Source organism: Dendrobates tinctorius, unplaced genomic scaffold, assembly GCF_039654945.1.
Source record: "Dendrobates tinctorius isolate UK_male_01 unplaced genomic scaffold, ASM3965494v1 ptg000020l, whole genome shotgun sequence".
In the NCBI taxonomy this organism is placed as follows: domain Eukaryota; kingdom Metazoa; phylum Chordata; class Amphibia; order Anura; family Dendrobatidae; genus Dendrobates; species Dendrobates tinctorius.
The window spans coordinates 32,872,973-32,887,341 of NW_027361688.1; the positions used below are offsets into that span (position 1 = coordinate 32,872,973).

A 14,369-nucleotide genomic window follows, 5' to 3' on the forward strand; every position below is an offset into this window, starting at 1 on the left:
CTCGGACATGGCAGTAGTCTCAGCTGGAGAGAGAGGATAAATTCGACCCCTGGGCGGAGTAGTCCCGGGCCGTAGATCAATAGGACAATCATACGGGCGATGCGGGGGCAGTGTCTCTGCCTCTTTCTTATCGAAGACGTCCGAAAACGACCAGTATGCGGCAGGCAAGCCTGCAGGACCTGAGAAAACTGGATGAGGAGTGACAGGAAGAACGGAAGCTAGGCACCTCTCTTGGCAAGGGTGCCCCCAGTGGAGAACTTCACCGGAACGCCAATCCAATACGGGTTCATGTGTCCTAAGCCAGGGGAGGCCAAGTAGCAGAGCGTGGGACAGGTTGGGTAGGACATAGAACGAGATCAGCTCCTGGTGCAATGCCCCGATGCGCAGACGCACCTCTTCAGTAACCAGAGACACCGACACTTGTAAAGGTCTCCCATCAACCGAAGCGATAACCCGTGGAGTCCTCAGAGTAATAACGGGAATCTGGTACTTCTTCACCTCCTTCAACTGGATGAAGTTCCCCGCCGCACCCGAGTCCACATAGGCCACCTACGAACCACGTCTCCGACCAAAAACCAGCTGCACAGAAAGAGTAAGAGGATGAGAGGAGTGAGACACACCTAGGACGGCCTCTCTTACCTGGCCTAGGTGGAGGAGTTTCCTGGCCTCTCAGGACAAGAACGCAGGAAGTGAGACGCGCTGCCGCAATACAAACATAAGCCATCCGTCAATCTCTCCCTCCGGCGCTGTTCCGCTAACTTGACCCGATCTACTTGCATCGGCTCTGGCGCCGGACTGGAGGACGACCCAAGGGAACGTGGACTGGATGGCCTGTGGAGAGAAGCAGAAGGTCTAAGCGGTCTCCTCTCCCTAGCGGCCTCGCGGGCGCGTTCCTGAAACCGGAGATCAATCCGTGTAGCCAAGGAAATGAGATCCTCTAAGGTAGCCGAGGTATCTCGTCCTGCCAGTTCGTCCTTAATCTTGCCCGCGAGACCACGCCAGAAGGCCCCGACCAAAGCCTCATTATTCCACCCCAACTCAGAGGCCAAGGTGCGGAAACGGATGGCGTATTGTCCGACCGTAAGAGAACCCTGAGTGAGGCAGAAAAGGGACTCTGTAGCGGAAGCCAACCGACCGGGCTCATCAAAAACTTTACGAAAAGTGTCCGTGAAGGTCTGGAGACTAGAGACTATGGGGTCGTCCCGCTCCCACAGGGGATTCACCCATGTGAGGGCCTCTCCCTCCAAATGGGACACAATGAAGTCCACCTTAGCCCGGTCAGTGGGATACTGCTGAGGCAGGAGTTCAAAATGCAACCTGCACTGATTCAAAAAACCCCTGCACAGCTTAGGGTCGCCGCCATACCGCGGCGGTTTCCCAAGCCTAGGGGACGGGACAGGATCTGAGCTGCGAGACGGCTCCCGTGCGGCTGCAGACTGAAGGGAGAGCAGCCGATCGTCGACCGAAGAAAAATAGGACAGAATATGGGCCTGGGTATCTCGCTGTTGACCCAGCTCCTGCTGGAGACTGGCCAATTGGGAAGCGTTGCTGGGGCATCAGAACCCACTAGAACGTGAACAGGGTTTAGACCGAGAACAAGTCCCACAGGACTGTACAAAATTCCTGACATCACGAGTGTCACGGGGCTGGATACGAGGGCAAGAGTGGACCCACTGGACCGTGACGCCAAACTCTCCCTGGGCGAGCGCACCAGGTGGACCGACCCCTATACAGGGACCGTTTGGGAGCAGGCTCAGGAAGCTCAAACGTCACGGCGGCCAGGGCCAGGGGTCGGCTCAAGAGGATGAGCAGCAGAGAGGAGGATGAGAGATCCGGGGTAACCAGGGTCCAGGGAATGGAGGTTGTTGCGGAAGGGTGAAGGAAAGCAGTGGGAACCAGACGGAAGCAGGGCACAGGGAGCTGTAAAAGGAAGACACAGAGTTAGCAGGGAGACATGGGCTGAAGCAGCTACGGGAGCCGGGAGAGCGAGCGAGAGCTGGGGACCAGCAAGGGCAAGCAGGGCCTGAGCGCAGCGAGGAGAACTCGATAGTCAGGCGCCTCCCCTAAGGGAGGGCAGCTTGAAATACCTGATGGTATCCCCCGATTGGCCAGGCGGAGGGTCCGGATCAGGTCAGGCAGCGGGCGTCCATACGGCAGGGACGCGCGGTCAGGCCCCCCGGCGCGTGCGCAGAGGCACAGTGCGCGCAGCCGAGGGCAGAGGGGGAGCACGCCGGGAGACCGCCCGCCGGAACGGAGGACGACTGGAGGTGCGCGCAGGGAGCGAGATGCTGGAGGAACCCGGACCGGAGGCCGAAGCAGCGGCGGTGAGTATGGGGACGGCAGGGACAGCGGGACCCGTTGTGGCGGCGCTAACAACGAGATAAGGCAGGCCACCAAAACGACCGACTCACCAAATCCCTAGTACCAAAAATACCTGGATGACCAGCCAATGCGGAGCAATGGACTTCAGACATCACTCTCTTTCTCCACTGGTCAGGAACATACAATCTTCCCATAGGGCAACGCTCAGGTTTATCCTCCTGAAATTCCTCCAGGGCGCGTCTCAAATTGGGCGAAATGGCAGAAAGAACTACCCCCTCACCTAGGATAGTAGTAGGCTCAGTCACATTAAGAGAATCAGCAAAGAAACTCCTAGAAAGGGCATCTGCCTTAAGATTCTCAGTGCCCGGAAGAAAAGAGACCACAAAATTAAAACGCGTGAAAAACAAGGCCCATCTAGCCTGTCTAGGATTCAAGCGTTTAGCCGACTCCAGATAAATCAGATTCTTGTGATCGGTGAGGACCACAAATTGATGTCTAGCTCCCTCCAACCAATGTCTCCACTCCTCAAATGCCCATTTCATGGCCAACAATTCCCGATTCCCCACGTCATAGTTGTGTTCAGATATGGAGAACTTTCGAGAAAAGAAGGCACAGGGATTCATCTTAGAAGTCACAGGGTCTTTTGGGACAAAACAGCTCCTGCACCAATCTCAGAAGCGTCTACCTCCACTTGAAATGGAAGTGAGACATCAGGTTGCCGTAAAACTGGAGCTGAAGTAAATCTCTGCTTAAGCTCCTGAAATGATGAGACAGCCTCAGGAAACCAATTCAGCACATGAGCTCCCTTCTTGGTCAGATCAGTCAGTGGTTTGACAATACCAGAAAAATTACTTATAAATTTACGATAGAAATTAGCAAAACCCAAAAACTTCTGGAGAGCCTTCAAAGAAGTAGGCTGAACCCAATCATAAATGGCCTGTACCTTGGCCGGGTCCATTTCAATAGTCGATGGAGACAAGATAAATCCCAAAAATGAAATCCTCTGTACACCAAAGAGGCATTTCGATCCCTTAACAAACAGGGAATTCTCCCTCAAAATCCGGAACACAGTCCGGACATGTTCCACATGGGAATCCCAATCACTAGAAAAGATCAAAATATCATCCAGATAGATGATCAAAAACTTATCTACAAAGTCTCGAAAAATATCATTCATAAAGGACTGGAAGACAGAAGGGGCATTAGTGAGCCCAAAAGGCATCAGGTACTCAAAATGTCCCTCCGGAGTATTAAACGCCGTCTTCCATTCATCCCCGTGCTTGATGCGAATAAGATTATACGCCCCCCTGAGGTCAAGCTTAGTAAACCAGCAGGCACTCTTAACTCTGGAGAATAAATCAGACATCAGAGGTAACGGGTACTGATATTTAACCGTCATCTTGTTAAGGGAACGATAATCAATACACGGTCTTAATGAACCATCTTTCTTGGCCACAAAAAAAAAAACAGCGCCTAAAGGTGACGAGGATGGTCTAATATGACCCTTCTCCAACAACTCCTTAATATAGGATCGCATAGCATCATGTTCGGGTACAGATAAGTTGAAAAGCCAACCCTTGGGAAATTTGCACCCAGGCATCAACTCAATTGCACAGTCATAACTCCTATGAGGAGGCAAAGATGCAGACTTACTCTCACTAAATACATCAGAGAAATCAGCCAGATAATCAGGAATATCATGAGACTGAGGAGAGGTGGAGAAAACAGGAGCGTCCCTAAGAAGACACTGACAACCCCAACTCACCACAGACACAGATTTTCAATCCAAAACTGGGTTATGAGTTTGCAACCAAGGGAAACCCAGAACAATAGTATCATGCAAATTATGCAGCACCAAAAATTTACAATTTTCTTGGTGGTCTGGGGCAACTCGCATTATCACCTGGGTCCAAAACTGAGGTTTATTCTCTGCCAAAGGAGTGGCATCAATATCCCTCAAAGGAATAGGCGTCTGCAGAGGCGTCTTGGAAAAACCACAACGTTTGGCAAAGTCCAAATCCATCAGATTCAGAGCTGCTCCTGAATCCACAAAAGCCTTAGTGGAAAATGTGGACAAGGAGCAGATCAAAGTAATTGCCAAAAGGAACTTAGGTTGTACACTGCCCACAGCAAATGTGTGTGCAAAATGTTTCTCTCGTTTAGGGCAGACAGAAATAGTATGAGAGGCGCCTCCACAGAAAAAACACAGCTTATTACACCTCCTAAACTCCCGACGTTGCGCCCTAGACAATACCCCATCACATTGCATAGGTTCAGACATTTGTTCAGAAGGTGGCAGTGCCTCCCGTGTAGTTTTACGTTCACGTAAACGCCGATCAACTTGAATGGCTAATGACATAGAGCCATCCAGACCAGAGGGAACAGGAAATCCCACCATAACATCTTTTACAGTCTTTGATAAACCTTTCCGAAAGAGAGCTGCCAGTGCACTATCATTCCATGTAGTAAGGACCGCCCACTTTCGGAATCTTTGACAGTATATCTCTGCAGGATCCTGACCCTGGTTTAATGCCAACAGGGTTCTCTCAGCTTGATCAACGGCATTAGGTTCATCATACAACAACCCCAAGGCAGGAAAAAATGCATCCACATTAGTCAGAATAGGATTTTCAGGTGTCAGAGAAAAAGCCCAATCCTGGGGATCACCGCGCAGCAAGGAGATGACAATTTTAACCTGCTGCACAGAGCTCCCCGATGAGTTAGGCTTCAAGGCAAGAAATAATTTACAATTATTCTTAAAATTCAGAAATTTAGACCGATCCCCAGAAAACACATCAGGAGTAGGGATCTTGGGTTCAGCAACATGTCACTGAATGAGGTAGGTAGAAATTCCCTGTACTTCAGCAGCAAGCTGCTCCACACGACCAGACAGTTGCTTAATCTCCATTAGGAAAAAAAAAATCCTCCTACGGCCCCACAGGAAAAAGTATATATAAAAAAAATTCTGACACTTTTTTTTTTTTTTTAAACAATTTTTTCCTGCTCTTGAGTACCCTAGAATCTGCGGTATGGCTGGTGATTCTGTTATGAATGGGTCACCGAGGAGAAAAAAAAGCAACACACGCTAAGTCTCCGAAAACCAGAGAGATTGGTAACTATGCAGATTGCAGATCCCTGATCTTAACACACAACTAGCAGCAGTCGTGGAGCGTGCCTACGATGGTCCTGGACGCCTCGTCACAAACGGAGAGCTAAATAAGCCTAAAGTAAGAAAAGAGGAAAACTAACTCCCCCAGAGCAGACCCCAAAGGAAAGACAGCCCCCCACATGTATTGACGGTGAAGCAAGATAAAAACACACACAAAGGCAGAAAAATAGGCTGAGCAAACGATGGGGCCAAACTAACTTGAAAGGACAGGAAAGGAAAGATACTGTCTGCAATCTGTCAAAAAACCCTACCCAAAATAATGTCCAACAAAAATAACCCTGTAGTCACTAGACTTCTCCCACTATATCAGCACTCTGAAATATTCTGAGACAGAGCAAAAAAGAGGTCAATCTAATAAAGGACAAAAAGGCAAATTGGTAAATACAGATAAATAAGAGTGGAAGTTCAGCACAGCCCAGCCGGGCTGGCTGACCACAAAAAAACTGAGTTGACCAACAAGAGCAAGTGTCAACATTATCAAAAACAAACTTAACTTGAGAAGACTGGAGCAGAGCTGAAGTCCAAGACCTGAGAAGCAGACTGAATCACCAGCAACTGGATAGGGCGTCGGCTTTCTTATATCCAGTCTGATACTCCAGAGATCCAATCATTATCCTCCTCGTCAGGTGGCAGACCATTACCAATTAAACCAACCTCACTACCTCCTGTCACCACCAGAGGGAGAACGGAAGGAGAACTCCCAGCTGGTGGAGCAGAAAATGAGCTCATAACAATCCCCTCTAATTGTCATCCACAGTGCCCCATCTAATTGTCATCCACAGTACCCCATCTAATTGTCATCCACAGTGCCCCATCTAATTGTCATCCACAGTGCCCCATCTAATTGTCATCCACAGTGCCCACTCTAATTGTCATCCACAGTGCCTCCCCTAATTGTTATCAAAAGTGCCCCCTCTAATTGTCATCCACAGTATTCCCTCTAATTGTCATCCAGTGCCCCATCTAATTGTCATCCACAGTGCCCCATCTAATTGTCATCCACAGTTCCCCATCTAATTGTCATCCACAGTGCCCCCTCTAATTGTCATCCACAGTGCCTCCCCTAATTGTCATCCACAGTGCCCCCTCTAATTAATTGTCATCCAGTGCCCCATCTAATTGTCATCCACAGTTCCCCATCTAATTGTCATCCACAGTGCCCCATCTAATTGTCATCCACAGTGACCCAATTGTCATCCACAGTGCCCCATCCAATTGTCATCCACAATGCCCCTTCCAGTTGTCATCCACAGTGCCTCCTCTAAGGGTATGTGCACACGTTGAGGATTCTGCTGCGGATCCGCAGCGGATTTGGCCCTGCGGATCTGCAGCATTTTTTTTTCAATGGAAAACAAAAACCGCAGTGCATATGCTGCAGTTTCAAATCCGCAGCATGTCACTTCTTTGTGCGGAATCTGCAGCGGTTTCACACCTGCTCCATTGTAGAGGTGTCAAACCGCAGGGGAAAACCGTAGGCTAATCCACAGATAAACCGCAGGTCTTTTGACCTGCGGATTTTGCAAAATCCGCAAGGAAAATTCCGCAGCACAAATCCGCAACGTGTGCACACACCCTAATTGTCATCCACAGTGCCCCCCTAATTGTTAGCCACAGTTCAAAAAAAAAAAGTGCTGGTAACTGTGCACCGTATGGCAACAGCCACGGTTCCCTTCCTTAATGGAAATGGGTATTATTAGATAATGCTTGTAAATACCTACAAATTTCAATTTATAGCTGTTCAGATATTAACAACTTCTTCTTTGGTTTACAGCTCGCTGCCTTAAAGACTGACCACTCCTGCTGGACAGCAAAACGCTTGCATTGCTTATATAAGCTATTTCTATTGCAAGTTTTTATTTTGAACGAGATCGCTAACGCACTCTGTTACCTCCTAATCCTGACCTGCTTCAGCGCAGTGGTCGGTCTCCTAGGCAACCAGCTGTAAACAAAAGTGTTAATATCTCTGGAACAGCTGCAAATTTGAATAAGCAGTACATTGTAGAAGTGCTTGTTTTTAATATCTATCTATGAACATGGGACTAACCCTGTAAGTGTAATTCCCCAGGTGTTAACCATCACAATGCCTTGAGTTAATGATAATCCCAGAGTCCCCCTCAGGGTGTCAAACACAAGCACATCCCAGCACTTCGCTCTCATCTGAACTTCATCTTTTACACTGCAACATCCTCTTCCTCTTCATCCAGCCTTGCCATCCTGTATACCATCCAGCCCACCTCCATCAGGACTCCATGTTGCATTCCCCGGAGTCCAGTACTGACGCAACGTCAAGATCTAGAAAAAGTGTTACAGATCAATGGGGAACAAAATAATCTGCAATCATGTTGGCTTATAATGTAATCTTAATGTTGTAAATTTTTTTTTAAAGCTTCCACAGAGTAAGCCGAAAAGGCAAATCTGCCCCAAAACCCGCACAATTTGATGTGTATATACTTGTATGAGATTTCCGCAAATTTGTTGCAGAAATAATCCACAGTAGTGTGAGAGAGTTTGGTCTTTAATTCCGTTTTTACGTAACAAAAATGGATTAATATTTCATGAGAGAACTGAGGGGAGCAAGGACGCCATAATCTGAGGGGAGTACGGATGTCATAGTCTGAGGGGAGCACGGACGCCACAGTCTGACGGGAGTACGGATGTCATAGTCTGAGGGGAGTACGGATGTCATAGTCTGAGGGGAGCACGGACGCCATAGTCGGTAGTCTGAGGGGGGCACGGACGTCATAGTCTGAGGGGAGCACGGACGTCACAGTCTGAGGGGAACACGGACGTCACAGTCTGAGGGGAGCACGGAGGTCACAGTCTGAGGGGAGCACGGACGCCATAGTCTGAGAGGAGCACGGACGCCATAGTCTGAGGGGAGCACGGACGCCATAGTATGAGGGGAGCATGGACGTCATAGTCTGAGGGGAGTACGGACGCCACAGTCTGAGGGGAGCACGGGCGCCATAGTCTGAGGGGAGCACGGACATCATAGTCTGTAGTCTGAGGGGGGCACGGACGCCATAATCTGAGGGGAGCACAGACGTCATAGTCTGAGGGGAGTATTGACATCATAGTCTGTAGCCTGAGGGGGGGGCAAGGACGCCATAGTCTGAGGGGAGCGCGGACGTAATAGTCTGAGGGGAGCACGGAGGTCACAGTCTGAGGGGAGCACGGACGCCATAGTCTGAGGGGAGCATGGACGTCATAGTATGAGGGGAGAACGGACGCCATAGTCGGTAGTCTGAGAGGAGCACGGACGTCACAGTCTGAGGGGAGTACGCACGTAACAGTCTGAGGGGAGCACGGACGCCACAGTCTGAGGGGAGCACGGACGCCATAGTCTGAGGGGAGCACAGACGCCATAGTCTGAGGGGAGCACAGACGCCACAGTCTGAGGGGAGTATGGACGCCACAGTCTGAGGGGAGCACGGGCGCCATAGTCTGAGGGGAGCACGGACGTCACAGTCTGAGGGGAGCATGGACGCCATAGTCTGAGGGGAGCACGGACGCCATAGTCTGAGGGGAGCACGGACTTCACAGTCTGAGGGGAGCACGGACGTCACAGTCTGAGGGGAGCACGGACGTCACAGTCTGAGGGGAGCACGGACGTCACAGTCTGAGGGGAGCACGGACGCCATAGTCTGAGGGGAGCACGGACGCCACAGTCTGAGGGGAGCAGGGACGTCACAGTCTGAGGGGAGCACGGACGTCATAGTCTGAGGGGAGCACGGACGTCACAGTCTGAGGGGAGCACGGACGCCATAGTCTGAGGGGAGCACGGACGTCAAAGTCTGAGGGATGCACCACGGACGCCATAGTCTGAGGGGAGCACGGACGCCATAGTCTGAGGTGAGCAGGTACGTCACAGTCTGAGGGGAGCACTGACACCATAGTCTGAGGGGAGCACGGACGTCACAGTCTGAGGGGAGCACGGACGCCATAGTCTGAGGGGAGCACGGACGTCACAGTCTGAGGGGAGCACTGACACCATAGTCTGAGGGGAGCACGGACGCCATAGTCTGAGGGGAGCACTGACACCATAGTCTGAGGGGAGCACGGACGCCATAGTCTGAGGGGAGCACGGACGCCATAGTCTGAGGGGAGCACGGACGCCATAGTCTGAGGTGAGCAGGTACGTCACAGTCTGAGGGGAGCACTGACACCATAGTCTGAGGGGAGCACGGACGTCACAGTCTGAGGGGAGCACGGACGCCATAGTCTGAGGGGAGCACGGACATCACAGTCTGAGGGGAGCACTGACACCATAGTCTGAGGGGAGCACGGACGCCATAGTCTGAGGGGAGCACTGACACCATAGTCTGAGGGGAGCACGGACGCCACAGTCTGAGGGGAGCACGGACGTCACAGTCTGAGGGGAGCACGGACGTCACAGTCTGAGGGGAGCACGGACGTCACAGTCTGAGGGGAGCACGGACGTCACAGTCTGAGGGGAGCAGGGACGCCATAGTCTGAGGGGAGCACGGACGCCATAGTCTGAGGGGAGCACGGACGCCACAGTCTGAGGGGAGCACGGACGCCATAGTCTGAGGGGAGCACGGACGCCATAGTCTGAGGGGAGCACGGACGCCATAGTCTGAGGGGAGCACGGACGCCATAGTCTGAGGGGAGCACGGACGTCACAGTCTGAGGGGAGCACGGACGTCACAGTCTGAGGGGAGCACGGACGTCACAGTCTGAGGGGAGCACGGACGTCACAGTCTGAGGGGAGCACGGACGTCACAGTCTGAGGGGAGCACGGACGTCACAGTCTGAGGAGAGCACGGACGTCACAGTCTGAGGGGAGCACGGACGCCATAGTCTGAGGGGAGCACGGACGCCACAGTCTGAGGGGAGCAGGGACGTCACAGTCTGAGGGGAGCACGGACGTCATAGTCTGAGGGGAGCACGGACGTCAAAGTCTGAGGGATGCACCACGGACGTCACAGTCTGAGGGGAGCACGGACGCCATAGTCTGAGGTGAGCACGGACGCCATAGTCTGAGGTGAGCAGGTACGTCACAGTCTGAGGGGAGCACGGACGCCATAGTCTGAGGGGAGCACGGACGCCATAGTCTGAGGGGAGCACGGACACCATAGTCTGAGGGGAGCACGGACGTCACAGTCTGAGGGGAGCACGGACGCCATAGTCTGAGGGGAGCACGGACGCCATAGTCTGAGGGGAGCACGGACGTCATAGTCTGAGGGGAGCACGGACGTCACAGTCTGAGGGGAGCACTGACACCATAGTCTGAGGGGAGCACTGACACCATAGTCTGAGGGGAGCACGGACACCATAGTCTGAGGGGAGCACGGACGCCATAGTCTGAGGGGTCCCTCTACAGCTGTGATATAATATCTATGTCTACTCTGTAGGCTGCCAGAAATGAGTGTCGTACCGTTCTGGGCCCCGCACCTAAAGCAACGGAGGGGGCGTGTCCTCTGAGGAGTAGGGGCGTGCCCGGAGTGCTACAGGAAGTCACTGCTGTGCAGGGAGGCGGGACTTCGAGCGCTGCTCGCTGATTGGCTGACTTCAGGTTGGGAATTTCCACTTTTGTTGAAGGAAGTGGTCGCGCTGCTGTCTCTGTCCCGGCTGTGGGACCTTACTGAGCACTCACGGCGGACGGAGCTGCTGCACCTCAGGTTTGTGCATTACCTCTATCTGGGCTTATAGCTCATTCTTCATGCTGCAGTTACTTCTGCTCCATCTGTAAAGCCTGTCATTTCCAGTGCTGCTTCGTTGCTGCAGTGTTGGCAGCTTCTGGCTGATTTTCCCATAGGTTTTACATCCTGGATGCAAAGGCGAAACGCAAACTTGGCGAAACCATCCATTGTCAGAATGCAAAATCCCAAATAATGTTCTGATGACCTCCTGCCATTTACTCCATAGCAATCGTTGCGAAGAACCACAAGTCGCAGCATGCGCGACTATATATATGTAAATATTGATCAGATTGTTTTCAGAAAATCCTAGATTGTCAGATCCGTCGCGGTATTTGTGCTTCGCCCCCTGAAAAAGTCAGATGACTGCGAAACGCGTTAAAAAAATCTTCGGTCTCTTGAAACCATCAACCCAATTTTTTTACCCAAAAATTGCTTTGGATTTGTAATATTGTTCCCATTTTTTGGGTTTTGTCTGCCTCTTAAAGGGGTTGTGTCAAGATCAGTACTTGTTACTTATAAGTCGGATGGGATGGTGTTGGGACACCCACTAAGCACAACAGTGATGGTTAAATTTACACACATTAAAACCCTTTAGGACCGATTGAGCTCCGAATTCGGAGGTCAGAATACATCGCTTTCAGTCCCATAGTCTGAATTTTGTGGCAGAGGACATGATTAACGGGAACCTGATGGTAGGATAATGCCGCATTAATTGGAGTCTAGCAGCGGTATTACGGCTGTGTATGTCCCACGGCTGCGATGTTGCAGAGAAAACTTACTTTGACCATCTATAATTCAGCCAAGGACTATGCACCTTGGACAACTAGTCTGAGACCTGCCCCAAATGGCTTCTGCCCATTCTGATCTCTGTGTACTATGCACCTTGGACGACTAGTCCAAGACCTGTCCCCCACTGGCTCGTCCCTATTCTGATCCTTGTGGACTATGCACCTTGGAAGACTAGTCCGAGACCTGTCCACCAGTGGCTTCTCCCTATTCTGATCCCTATGGACTATGCCCCTTGGACGACTAGTCCGAGAACTGTCCACAAGTGGCTTCTCCCTATTCTGAACCCTATGGACTATGCCCCTTGGACGACTAGTCCAAGACCTGTCCACCAGTGGCTTCTCCCTATTCTGATCCCTATGGTCTATGCACCTTGGACGACTAGTCCGAGACCTGCCCCGAGTGGCTTCTCCCCATTCTGATCCCCTATAAACACACACAGGTACAATCAGTCTAGTAGGGGATTGAGGTGACAAGAAGCTTTTGCTCAGTAGTGGTCTCATCAGTTGCCAAATGTTAAATCTTTGTGTGCAGCCCATTAGTTTTGTATTAGGCTGTGATTCATGAAGTTCTGCTTGACCTCCACTCCATTCTTTGGATTGTGGGGATCTTGGTGGTCGGACTCTCAGAAATCAATGTTATCTTCTGTCCTATGGCTAGGGGATCATTTACAACCCCTTTAACTAAAGTGTTATTTTCATGATTGCAGTTGAGGAGAGGGAGCACCTCCCGGATTTTTGCATCGCTCTTGATTGATGCAGCATGGATGACCCATTTTCCTAAACTGTGTACACTCCACCATATTGCGAAGCAAAGGTATGGGAGGAACGCAGTGTGACTGAAGCTGGTTGGATCTGGTCGGCTTCAGAGCAGCGATTACAAACTCTATAGCAAAGAACTTGTAAACACTGTGCACTGTGTCTTATGTGGCGGGCTACCGTTTACAGACTACAGCGGTGGTCAGTCAGACAATGAGCAAATTAAACATAGAATTAAAAATCCCTCCGATCTTGAGCTTTATAATCAGTGCCCACATGAGGCTGTTGAGTGCGGGTCACGAGACCCATAGTCGGTTCAGATCATGGTTGATGGACTTGCGAAACCGATCAAAGCAAGACTTATCATTTCTAACGTACTGTTGCCACCTTTGGTGTATAACACCTGGTGTGTATGGTTCCTACACACGTTCATTTGTATGGAGCGGTAATCTGGCTGCCTTTAAAAGGGACCTGACACTGGGATGGAAAAGGCCAGTTTTTGCTCATGTTATTCCCACTGCACCCCTTGTGTTTTCAGTTTTTGTTTTGTTAAATTCCGCCATACGGTTCCAGAGATACGATATTTTTTTTATTTAGTACTCACTTTCATAGTCTTTATCACAGGATCCTCGGGGGCGTGTCTTTAGGCTGCTCTGTATAATTACCCTGTGAGCACCGCCTCCTTGTACAGATCACAAAATACAAAGGCCAATATGTCAGGAACCATATGGCGGATTTTAAAAACACAAAAAACGTCATACTCAGGGGAGCAATGGGAATAAATTAAGAGCCAAATCTAGCCGCTTTTGACCTGGTGACAGGTCCCCTTTTAAGACGGTTACCACCACTATACACACTTGTTTTCCAATCTGAAGGGTTTTTTTTGACAGGTTTGATACAGATCTGAGAGAAGAAAAATAAATGAGACACGCTCCTTCAGACTCAGTATGACCCATCTACATTGGTGTTGAGAGGTTATATGCTCCATACTAAGGAGCAGTATGAGCCACTGTGCCCAAAAATAATTACATTTTCTTGTTTTTATTGTTATCTAATTTTCTTAGGGAACAATTATTTAAAGCACCCTGATTGTGTAAGGTAGCAATCTCATTTGCGTAACCCATTTCCAAAAAGAGGCGGACCTGGCGATCAGCTGATCACACCTGCAAGCCAGGGGATCTGTGGTCAACCATGCTTTTTTATTATAGCGGCCACTGCAGGGGAAATGTGGTATTACAGGCCATCCTTTTCATGGATGGGCAGTGTCGGCCAAAGCAGGAGTTGCTGATACTTAGCAGTTTTCATAAGTGGGGGGGGGGGTCTAAAACATGTCAACCTCGTAGACATTTTTTTTCTTTTTAAGGAAAGAAAACCACCACATTTAACAGAGCTCCATCAATGTTAGACAGGCTCTTCTCTGAAACGTGAAAATCATATCCAACACTGGATTTCTCAGCTTCCTAGTCATTTACTGGCTTTCTCATCTTCAGGATAGGTCATCAGTATGAGATTGATGAGGTCCGACACCCGGCATTGCCGCCATCTCCAACGGCTCCGTTCCTTGTGTAGTGGCCGTTTACAGGTACTGCAGCTAAGATCCTATTCACGTCATTGGAAGCCAAGCTGCAATACCTAAAGATGGCCACTACTCGGTGAACGGAGCTGTGCTGT

The 14,369-nt window shown here is 50.4% G+C and overlaps 1 protein-coding gene and 1 long non-coding RNA gene across 4 annotated transcripts in view; one reads left to right on the top strand and one right to left on the bottom strand.

Moving 5' to 3' along the window:
- The window catches only part of LOC141083613 (uncharacterized), a 194,235-nt gene extending 183,233 nt beyond the window's left edge, over positions 1 to 11,002 (bottom strand). For 2 of the 3 annotated variants that reach the window (XR_012230770.1, XR_012230772.1), the window contains exons 1-2: positions 10,890 to 11,002; positions 7,536 to 7,783 (exon numbers count right to left, since the gene is read on the bottom strand). This is a non-coding gene — a long non-coding RNA (uncharacterized lncRNA). The remainder of the gene's footprint in view (positions 1 to 7,535; positions 7,784 to 10,889) is intronic. The other variant, XR_012230771.1, reaches the window with a different exon arrangement.
- The window catches only part of LOC141083611 (TNFAIP3-interacting protein 1-like), a 58,662-nt gene continuing 55,287 nt past the window's right edge, over positions 10,995 to 14,369 (top strand). Inside the window, exon 1 of the mRNA XM_073567955.1 lies at positions 10,995 to 11,133. The gene's annotated coding sequence lies outside the window, so the exon portion shown is untranslated. The remainder of the gene's footprint in view (positions 11,134 to 14,369) is intronic.